This window comes from Bos indicus x Bos taurus, chromosome 23 (assembly GCF_003369695.1).
Source record: "Bos indicus x Bos taurus breed Angus x Brahman F1 hybrid chromosome 23, Bos_hybrid_MaternalHap_v2.0, whole genome shotgun sequence".
Classification (NCBI taxonomy): domain Eukaryota; kingdom Metazoa; phylum Chordata; class Mammalia; order Artiodactyla; family Bovidae; genus Bos; species Bos indicus x Bos taurus.
The window spans coordinates 35,338,636-35,348,386 of NC_040098.1; the positions used below are offsets into that span (position 1 = coordinate 35,338,636).

The 9,751-nt window shown below is 37.9% G+C and overlaps 1 non-coding gene across 1 annotated transcript; it reads left to right on the top strand.

Moving 5' to 3' along the window:
* The first annotated feature begins 9,130 nt into the window (after nt 1-9,130).
* Nucleotides 9,131-9,237, top strand: LOC113882361. Its single transcript, XR_003508369.1, has one exon. It is a non-coding gene; the product is annotated as a U6 spliceosomal RNA (small nuclear RNA).
* The last annotated feature ends 514 nt before the right edge of the window (nt 9,238-9,751 follow it).

Sequence of the window (9,751 nt, forward strand, 5' to 3'; positions counted from 1 at the left end):
AAGAATTTTGTAGTTTTGATGGGTCATTTATCTTACTTTTCTCCCTAGGTAACTAAGGTTAATGGTAAAAGTCTAACCTTGTCCCTTTCAGTGTTGTTGTGATAAAGTAAGGTAATTCATAAAGATGATGTAACTCTGCATGACTATGTTCTTGTTGTTGCTAATATCAGCACCATCATCCAAGTATGAAGTTAAGTACTAATTATTCCTAGTAGCTGGAAAGGAAATATAGTCACTTTTTGAATAGATACCAAGATACCAATGGCAATAATCAATCCTGTTCACCAGATTGGGCAGTTCTTAAAGTGAAATTGTTCCAGAGACAATGCAGAATTTAAAATATTGGTGCTCAGCAGTGCACTTTGGATTTAAGATGCTTAACTGTTTTTTGCTATATTAAACTTTTATACTCTTCCTTATTTCTCTCTTTACCATCTGGCTCCTAAGGTCATGTATTATTATTTTGTTGGTGTTCTTGGTTTTGTTTTTGACAACTCTAGATGCGGGTCAAGTATGAAGGGCATAATTCTTATTTCAACTCCCACCTTTGCATGTGACACTGTCAACATTTCCGAATTTCCAATCAGAGGTGAACTAGAGAGTCTTCAGGTAGCACGGATCCGTCAACTTCTTAAAAGTGTCAACTATAAATTGGCACTTGCCATGGATGCTTGCCGTCTACCTCTACAAGGATGAAATCATGTGCTGCTGCAGCTGCTGACCTTCAACACTCCTGGAAGGCGTTCAGGGTGAAGAGCAGAAATGAGGCACTCTGTGCTCAGGGAAAACTGGCAGGACAGGTCTTCAGATAGTTAGATATTCTCAGGAGCTGATTTATGAGCCCAATTCTTATGTCATCTCATATCTAGAAAAGCACTAAAATCCTTCATGGTGATGATTGTTTCTCCTGACTAGCAGAAGCTTCATGATTCCAGCAAAAACCTTATACAAAAAAAAATCTGTGCTTGATGCATGTACTCCCCCTTCACCAAAATCACATGTATACTGACCATCCCCCTAACTCTTTGGAGCAGTTTCTCAGAGCTACCTAGGGTTGCTGTCTCCCTGGTTCCAGTCCCCATTTTGCCCCAAACAGAACTTAACTTGCAATTCTCACATTGTGCATATTTTTAGTTGACAAAAGTAGGTGCAGTAACTCAAACACCATTTAGATGAAGTTATGGGGAATCTTGGTGATTTTAAGCTATTTGATAGATTTGAGTTAAACTAATTCTATGATTCACAGTGCGCCTTTCTAAAGGGAGTGAATTTCGGAAATACCATATATATTCTTTTCAGCAAAATTCTAAATTAACCATCTAGGGAAAAAAGACCTTATTAAGCCACGTAGTGGAAGTGAAAGTGTTAGTCACTCAGTTGTGTCCAACTCTTTGCAATCCCATGGACTGTAGCCTGCCAAGCTCCTCTGTCCAGGGAATTCTCCAGGCAAGAATACTGGAGTGGGTAGCCATTCCCTTTTCCAGGAGATCTTCCTGACCCAGGGACTGAACCCAGATCTCCTGTATCCAATGCAGATACTTTACTATCTGAGCCACCCAGGAAGCCCTATTCCTCCTTAGTTATAGATTATTATTACCTTAGTTGCTACTGTGGTTCAATCTTCAAAAGGAAATAATACATGACTACATTTAATGTTAACCTTGGCACATGATAAAAATGTGACCCAAAGCTTCTGGATAAATGTAGCTTTTTAACAGACAGGCATAATTAAAAAAAAAAAAAAAGCTTCATTAACCTAATGAAGGGATTGATTCTCCCAAACAACTTCCAAACTGAATAACTGCTTGGATTTAATATCCCCCTTTCCCCTAAAATAATGCATTCAGTTACAGTTTTCCTCCATAATGAAAATCTTTATGAATAGTTGAGCATTGATCTTCATGATCTAAGACCTAACAGATCAATCTTGCCCAATGTCTGTGAACTATGCAAGGCTGTTTTTGTTTCATAAATAATTATACCACTATATACTTTCAATTGTATTTTAATTCATTTGTGGCATATAGATTTCATAATCATGTTAGTCATTCAGTCATGTCTGACTCTGCAACTGCATGGACTGTATCCTGCCAGACTCCCCTGTCCGAAGAATTCTTCAGGCAAGAATACTGGAATGAGTAGCTATTCCCTTCTCCAGAGGATCTTCCTGAGCCGAGGATCGAACGCAGGTGTCCCAAACTGCAGGCAAATTCTTTACCATCTGAGCCACTGGGAAACTCAATTGTCAATTCCTCCTTCAAGCCTTAATTGAACCAGTGACCTAAAGATCACTTAATCATGAGAGATTCTTAATCATAAGTGATAGAAAATCATATTCCTGGATGAGAAAATTTCCTGTCTCTTGCTAGTGCCTTGACAGATTCCCACATTTACCCAAATGCTAAAATACCTACCTGATCCTGGTTTTGAGTGATATGATAGTAATAGAGCATTATTCCTGACTGTAATTCATTTTGCTTGCATATCAATCTTGCTGTATTTGAATGCATACAAGGAATACTAATCACTGTACTGTACATCTTTAATCTCTGTCATAAAGAAGTAACTTTATTTGCATATGTAAAATTTTCAATAATATTTGCATAAAGGGATAGTCAGACACTTTGATTACTAGTAAACTTTTTATAGTTTATAAGGTTCTATACTTAAGTTTCCCCCCTTAATTACTTTTTTTTGCCAAGTTGATTTTTTCTCTCATTTTTATGCCTCCCATTCTGGAGGGTATACTGGTAATACCTACTATTCAAGAAGACAAAATGGTGAGAGAACCTCAATCAAAATTTGACAATCAATGGATTAATAAACTTTTAATTTAGGAATATATTCTAAAAATTCTCAATCCATACAGGTAAAAACTGAGTTATTCACCTCTTCAACTCTAGTATTTTTCTCCTGTCCATTCTTAGATGATAAATAATAAATGATCAAAGATCTACTGTTTATCATACAGTATACAAAAATTTTCAAATCTTGTTTAATGAAGAGTTGAAACAAAGTTTTAAAAAAGAAGCTACAAAACAAGTTACATCTTTAGAAAAATTTTGGGTGAGCAATGCTCCTTTGTGTTCTGTCCCTGCTTTCTTCAATTCTCCCACAATTAATCTGAAAAGTGTGAAAATCTGCAATCACTGCCTGTCTATGAAAAATGTCATGAAACTTCTGTGTTCTAAGGCATGAAACAGCCTAAACCAGATAAATGTGGCTGAGTTTTATTACGGTTTTCAACTATAGTTATCAATCTCTCCCACAGTGACATTTTTTGAATATCATACTGCTGGCAATCCACCTGCTACTTTCTTTATTTTTCTCCTGATCACACTAAATCTCTGCAGATCAATATCCTGTCTTTTCATCTATCAATCTAGCCAATAAAGTTCTATAATCATTAACGTTCTCCTTTCTGCAATTTGGTGACTATTTTTATCAGCTTTTCTTCATAGTTAACAATTTTGTTTAAATGTTACAAACTAATTTTCAGTTTAATAGTCTGTAAGCTACAATAGGGCTTCCTTGGTGGCTCAGATGGTAAAGACTCTGCCAGGATACCTGGATTTGATCCCTAGGTCAGGAAGAACCCCTGGAAATGGAATTGTCTACCCACTCCAGTATTCTTACCTGGAGAATCCCGTGGACAGGGGAGCCTGGTGGGCTACAGTCCATGGGGTGGCAAAGAATCAGGCACGACGGAAGCAACTTAGCACGCACGCAGGCTGCAATGATATAGAAGAATTGAAGGAGCTAAATGGGTCACCTGGCCTGCAAATACATTTAACCTATGGAATTTACTACTTTTTATTTTCTAAAATAACTTGGATTCACCTCCCTTTACCATTTGTCATCTGCCATATGTCTGTAGACACATTTCAGACTTGTGCAAATTTTGGGGATTCTACCACGCTATTTTATGTCACTGGAAACCATCGTCACCACAGCGCTGCTCTAAAGTACCAAAGTTACTATTTATTTGTGAAATGTTTTGAGTTCTCTTATAAGCTGAGAACTCGGACGTGATTATCCCCATTTTGCACGTGAACGAACTAAGAATTAAGAAGGTTAAATAGCTTCCCATGGTAAGATACTCGCTAAGCCAGAACCTATAGCAAACCAACCATATTCCAAATTTCAAGCCCTGTACAGTTTTCTCTTTTCTCAGTTAAAGTGCCTTTCAGGCCTGCCTTAAATGGAATAGGATGATAATAATAACATGTACATATCTTCTTATTTGATCCTGTTAACCTGTTAAGTTAGTCTCTTTTTACATCTCATAGTATTTGTGTTTGGAAAGTTTGAATGAATGGACCACGGCTACAAAGTTGGTTTATGGTATAGACCAGAATTCAGGTTCTCTGAGCAGAAATCCAGCATGTGTTCCATAGTTATTGTGTGACTTATCACTGTTTCAATGTCCTATATTTGACTTGGCACACATTTTCAAAGCGCGAGTCTCACAAAGAGTTTATCACAGTCAGATATGAGGGGAAAGAATTGAGTTTGCTATTCTGAATTTCAGGACAATTATTCTTCCAAAATATATTTGAAAGAGGGAAAAAAAATCAATAATAGGGAATATACGTTACTATTCAGTTAGATACATTTCAAAAATCTTAGTTTTCCAAGCTTTAGTTATCCAAAATCAAAAACAGAAGATGCTCATGGGACTTCCCCGGTGGCCTAGTGGTTAAGACTTTGCCTTCTAATGCAGAAAGTGTGGGTTTGATCCTTGGCTGGGGAGCTCAGATCCCACATGCCTTGCAATGAAAAATCAAAAACATAAAACAGAAGCAATATTGTAACAAACTCAATAAAAACGTTAAAAATGATCCCCATCAAAAAAGAAGTCTTATAAAAATTTTTAAATGATCATAAAATTTATTGCCCAAACCAGAACATTTTTGAAAGTAAAATGAGGCAGAACAAACTGGGATACATTCACCTCAATTGTAAGGGGCATTGACAACATTCTTCTTTGTTTGTATGCTTCCTAGAAATAATTATTTACCTTTAGGTCCTTATGTGCCTATCTGTCTGTAAAGACTCATCATGTTATTTGGGATTGGTTCTGTTATATTTTCTGCTTTCCATTTTGTTTTCCTCTGAGATGAAATTATGTAAATCCAACTTTCCTGAATAGAATAGGGTAGGATAACTTAGGAGGAATGAGAAGCAATTTGTCCTGAATTTGAACAAGTATATTTAAAAATATTTTATATTTACATCAGAGAGTTTGGCTTGAAATGAATGTTGCGCTTTAAAGGAATGAAAAATGTCTGATTTTCTTACACAGTGATTCCTTGAAAGATCATATAGAAATAGCCTATAATTACCCATGCATCCTGCTTTCATTTAGCATAGAAAAACATATAGGGAATAGAATACACTTCTTGGAAGACCGAGTCCATTGGTTTCTGTCTCTCTCATAAACACTGGAAAGTGTGCGAGTAAAAATGTGATTTAAAAACAAATTAATTTTACTAAACACGACATAGCACATATGCTGAAGTGTGACATAATGTCAGATGTTCTTAATGGGAAGGATTAATTTAATTTCTTGTATTCTATTACTAAGGAAGAAAAATACACAGCTAAGCAAAAATGCATACCATTCTGTTCACCCATGCCTTAGGCATCTGTCATGATTGCCTATCAATGCAGTGAATTCATGCTTTCAACAAATATATTTTGAGCACCTGCTGTGTGCCCGTAGTACAAGCTTATGTTGTAAAGCTGACACTACAGACTTTATAGGAGAATCAACCAAAAAGTAAACACCAAATTGCGGAAACTGCTATCTCAGGGAGATAATGGAGAACAAACAGGTGGCATTGACTTTAACCATGTGATTGGGAAAAGGTGACAGAATATAAAAATTCAGAGGGAGAAATCAGATATCAGTATGAATAGCGATTTTAATCCAGACTGAGCTTAGAGACCACTAAGACATTCACTTTTTACACCACAAGTGTAATGTCTCAATATAAATATGTCAACACTTTTGTTTTCATCTATAACAAATTTTTTTTTTTTTACAATATTATAGGCAAGTGTCAGTTAGGCAACATGAACAAATTCTAGGAACCTTCTGGGTAACAAAGTGCCTATAGTTAACAATTCAGCACTGTACACTTAAAAATTTGTTAAAGCGGTAGATATCATATTAAATATTCCTAACACATGCATGCACACACACACACACACACACATACACAAAGGGTCTGGGGGAAACTTTTACAGGTAATAGGTACATTTATCACCTTGGTTGTTGTGAAAGCTTCACAGATGAATGCGTATCTCCAAATTTATTAAACGGTGTGAATTAAATATGTCCAGATTTTTTTGTGTATCAATTATACCTAAATAAAGCTGTTAAAAAAAATCCCAGGCCGTTGGAAAAGAGATCTGAAATATCTAATGCCCAAAAATACTGGTAGCACTCTGCCAACTCTTGCTTCTAAACAAGTGTGATACTTTTCTACTCTTTCTGTGCATATGATGCTGCACTGCACCTGTGAAGATTCAACACTGGGCAGAGGATTTTAACTGTAATTCTCAGGAAAGGAAAAGGCCTGGGGAGGGGTATAACATATTAGTAGCAGGGTATACCTCTTTTTTATTTGGACTGTCTAAATGAGTTTGAATGGAGAAGGCACTGGCACCTCACACCAGTACTCTTGCCTGGAAAATCCCATGGACAGAAGAGTGGTAGGCTGCAGTCCATGGGGTCGCTAAGAGTCAGACACGACTGAGCAACTTCACTTTGACTTTTCACTTTCATGCATTGGAGAAGGAAATGGCAACCCACTCCAGTGTTCTGGCCTAGAGAATCCCAGGGATGGGGGAGCCTGGTGGGCTGCCGTCTATGGGGTCGCACAGGATTGGACATGACTGAAGCGACTTAGCAGCAGCAGCAAATGAGTTTGAAGAATATTTTTTGTAGAGATTTTAGATGTTTCTATGGAATGCCAAATACTGTTAGAATTCATAGTCTTCCCTACTAATCCCCTTAGGAAATACACTGTGTAGAGTTCATAAACGAAAACATCAGATTGGTGGTAGGGTGTATATATATATATATATACGCATGTGTCCATGCTAAGTCACTTCAGACTCTTTGCAACACTATAGACTGTAGCTGGCCAGCCTCCTCTGTCCATGGGATTTCTCAGCAAGAATACTGGAGTAGGTTGTCATTTAATCTTCCTCGTCCTCACCCAGGGATCTAACCCACATCTCTTAGGTATCTTGCATTGGCAGGCAGATTTTTTGCTACTAGTGCCCCTGGGAAGCCTGGGGTGTATATATAAAATATATAATATATTAAAAAAATATATAGTCATTCATTAATGCCATCTGATATTTACTTTCACTCTAAGATAAATGATTTGAGACTCTAATTTTATTTTTTAGTTAGTCATTATTTTATTAAAAAATATGTCTGCAGTCTCTGGAAGCGTGGATTCTAATTCTGTTGTTTTGAGTACCACGGGTGGGTTCCCCAAGTTCTATGATAATGAAGGTAAATGGGACGAAGGGTGAGTGTGCTCAAGATGTCTCAGTGGGCTGAATTATGTCCCCCTAAATTCATATACTGAACTCCTAAGGCCCAAGCTGATGGAATTTGGAGTCAGGGCCTCTGGGAGGTAATTAGGATAAGAGATTATGGAGGTAGAGTCCTGGTCCAGTGGGATTAGTGCTTCTATGAGAAGAGAAGTCAGAGAGTTTGCTTGCTCAAGAAGAGCAAGAAGTGTTCAAGAAGTGCATTTGAACCCAGGGACAGTCACGAGTCCATAGTGAAGAGGTATTCCTCTGCCAGCTAGGAAAAGAACTGTCACCCAAAACAGACCATGCTGACTTGTTGATCTTGAACGTCTAGCCTCCAGAACTATGGGAAATACATTCCTATTGTCTAAGCAAACCATCTACGATATTTTGTCAAGCAACCCTAGCAGATACTATGGCTCTCAAGGTTCACAGCCCTGAGCTGCCTGAGCAGGTGGCAGAATGCGCATCTTTAGGCAAAGCCTTTGGAAAGCTTATTTAAAAATCACCTGGGATACCTGTGAAAATGCAGATGCCTGGGCCTGACTCGCTTTATTCAGTCAGAATCCCTGGAGATAGGAGTTTCAGAATTTACTGCTCTTTCTTCCACTGCTGCCCCTGAGGAGCTCGATTGTAAGAATAGGAGGGCAGGGACAAACTCTGGTTTGTTCAGTGCTGAGCACCGAGCACCTAGCAAGAGACAGGCTACATGGAAGGTGCTTACAAAATATTTATTAAATCTGGACCACAAGTAAATTCTATGACAAGAAGGTGAAATGAGATTATGATGGTGAAAGACTCCAGGGACCCACTCTAACCACCAAAGTGCATTTGGAGATGGATGACAAGCCAGTCCATTATCAAAGGCCTTCTAATATCTATCATTAAAGCTTTAAGTACATTATGTTTAACTTTCACAAAAACCCTGCCTAACAATCAGTATTAAGGCCCAAGAAATATCTAATAACCTGCCCATTGTTACCTAGGTAAAGACTAAAGGCAAAAATGTTTAATTAGAGATATTTTTACTGTCCCATTTTGCTTCAAAAAACCTTCTGGATTACCATAAGCATTGAGCAGATACACAGGAAAAATCTTAGAGACTAAACTCCATACAGAATGCCTCCCCCAAACTTATTGTGAATTGTATATAATGAATACATTAATAACAAATAAAATTTCCTCCTAACACTGGTTATTTAGCCTGGAAACTTTTGGAAGATTTCAAAAGTCACTCTAAGTTGAAACAAATCAAGAACCTCCCACCTACCCTGTAGGGCTTTCTAGGGTTTTGAAGACAAATATTTATATTAATCATGTTTAGATCACAATACATTTTTTAAAATTTGCTTGCTTTTTCTTTCATTTTGCGTATATATAATGGGGCTACATAAGTGGCAGAAGAAGGCAATAGCTACTTAGAGATAATTAGGTAAATACTCAGTCACACTAATATAAATTCCAGCATGCCTGCATGTTGCTTCAGTCATGTCTGACTCTTTGCAGTCTCATGGATTGCAGCCCATCAGACTTCTCTGTCCATGGGATTCTCCAGGCAAGAATACCAGAGTGGGTGCTTGCTTCATCAGCACATATACTAAAACTGGAACGATACAGAGATTACTAGCATGGCCCCTGCTCAAGGATGACATGCACATCTATGAAGCGTTTCATATCTTTATGGAATCTAGAAGGATGGTACCAATGATCCTACATGCAGGGCAGCAAAGGAGACACAGATGTAAAAAACAGATTTTTGGACTCTGTGGGAGGAGAGCGTGGGAAGATTTGAGAGAATAGCATTGAAACACATACATTACTGTACGTAAAATGGATGACCAGTGTGAGTTCAATGCATGAAGCAGGACACCCAAAGCCAGTGCTCTGTGACAACCTGGAGAGATAGGATGTGGAGAGAGGTAGGAGGGGGTTCAGGATGTGAGGACACGTATACTTATGGCTGATTCATGCTGATGTATGGCAAGAACCATTACAATACTGTAAAGTAGTTATCCTTCAATTAAAAATAAAATACTGGAGTGGGTAGCCATTCCCTTCTCCAGGGGATCTTCCCAATCCAGGGATCGAACTTGGGTCTCTTGCATTGCAGGCAGATTCTTTACCATCTGAGGCACCAGGAAAGCCAAATTCTACCCCACCCTACTCTAATTCTCTCTGGTACAATTAACCATAT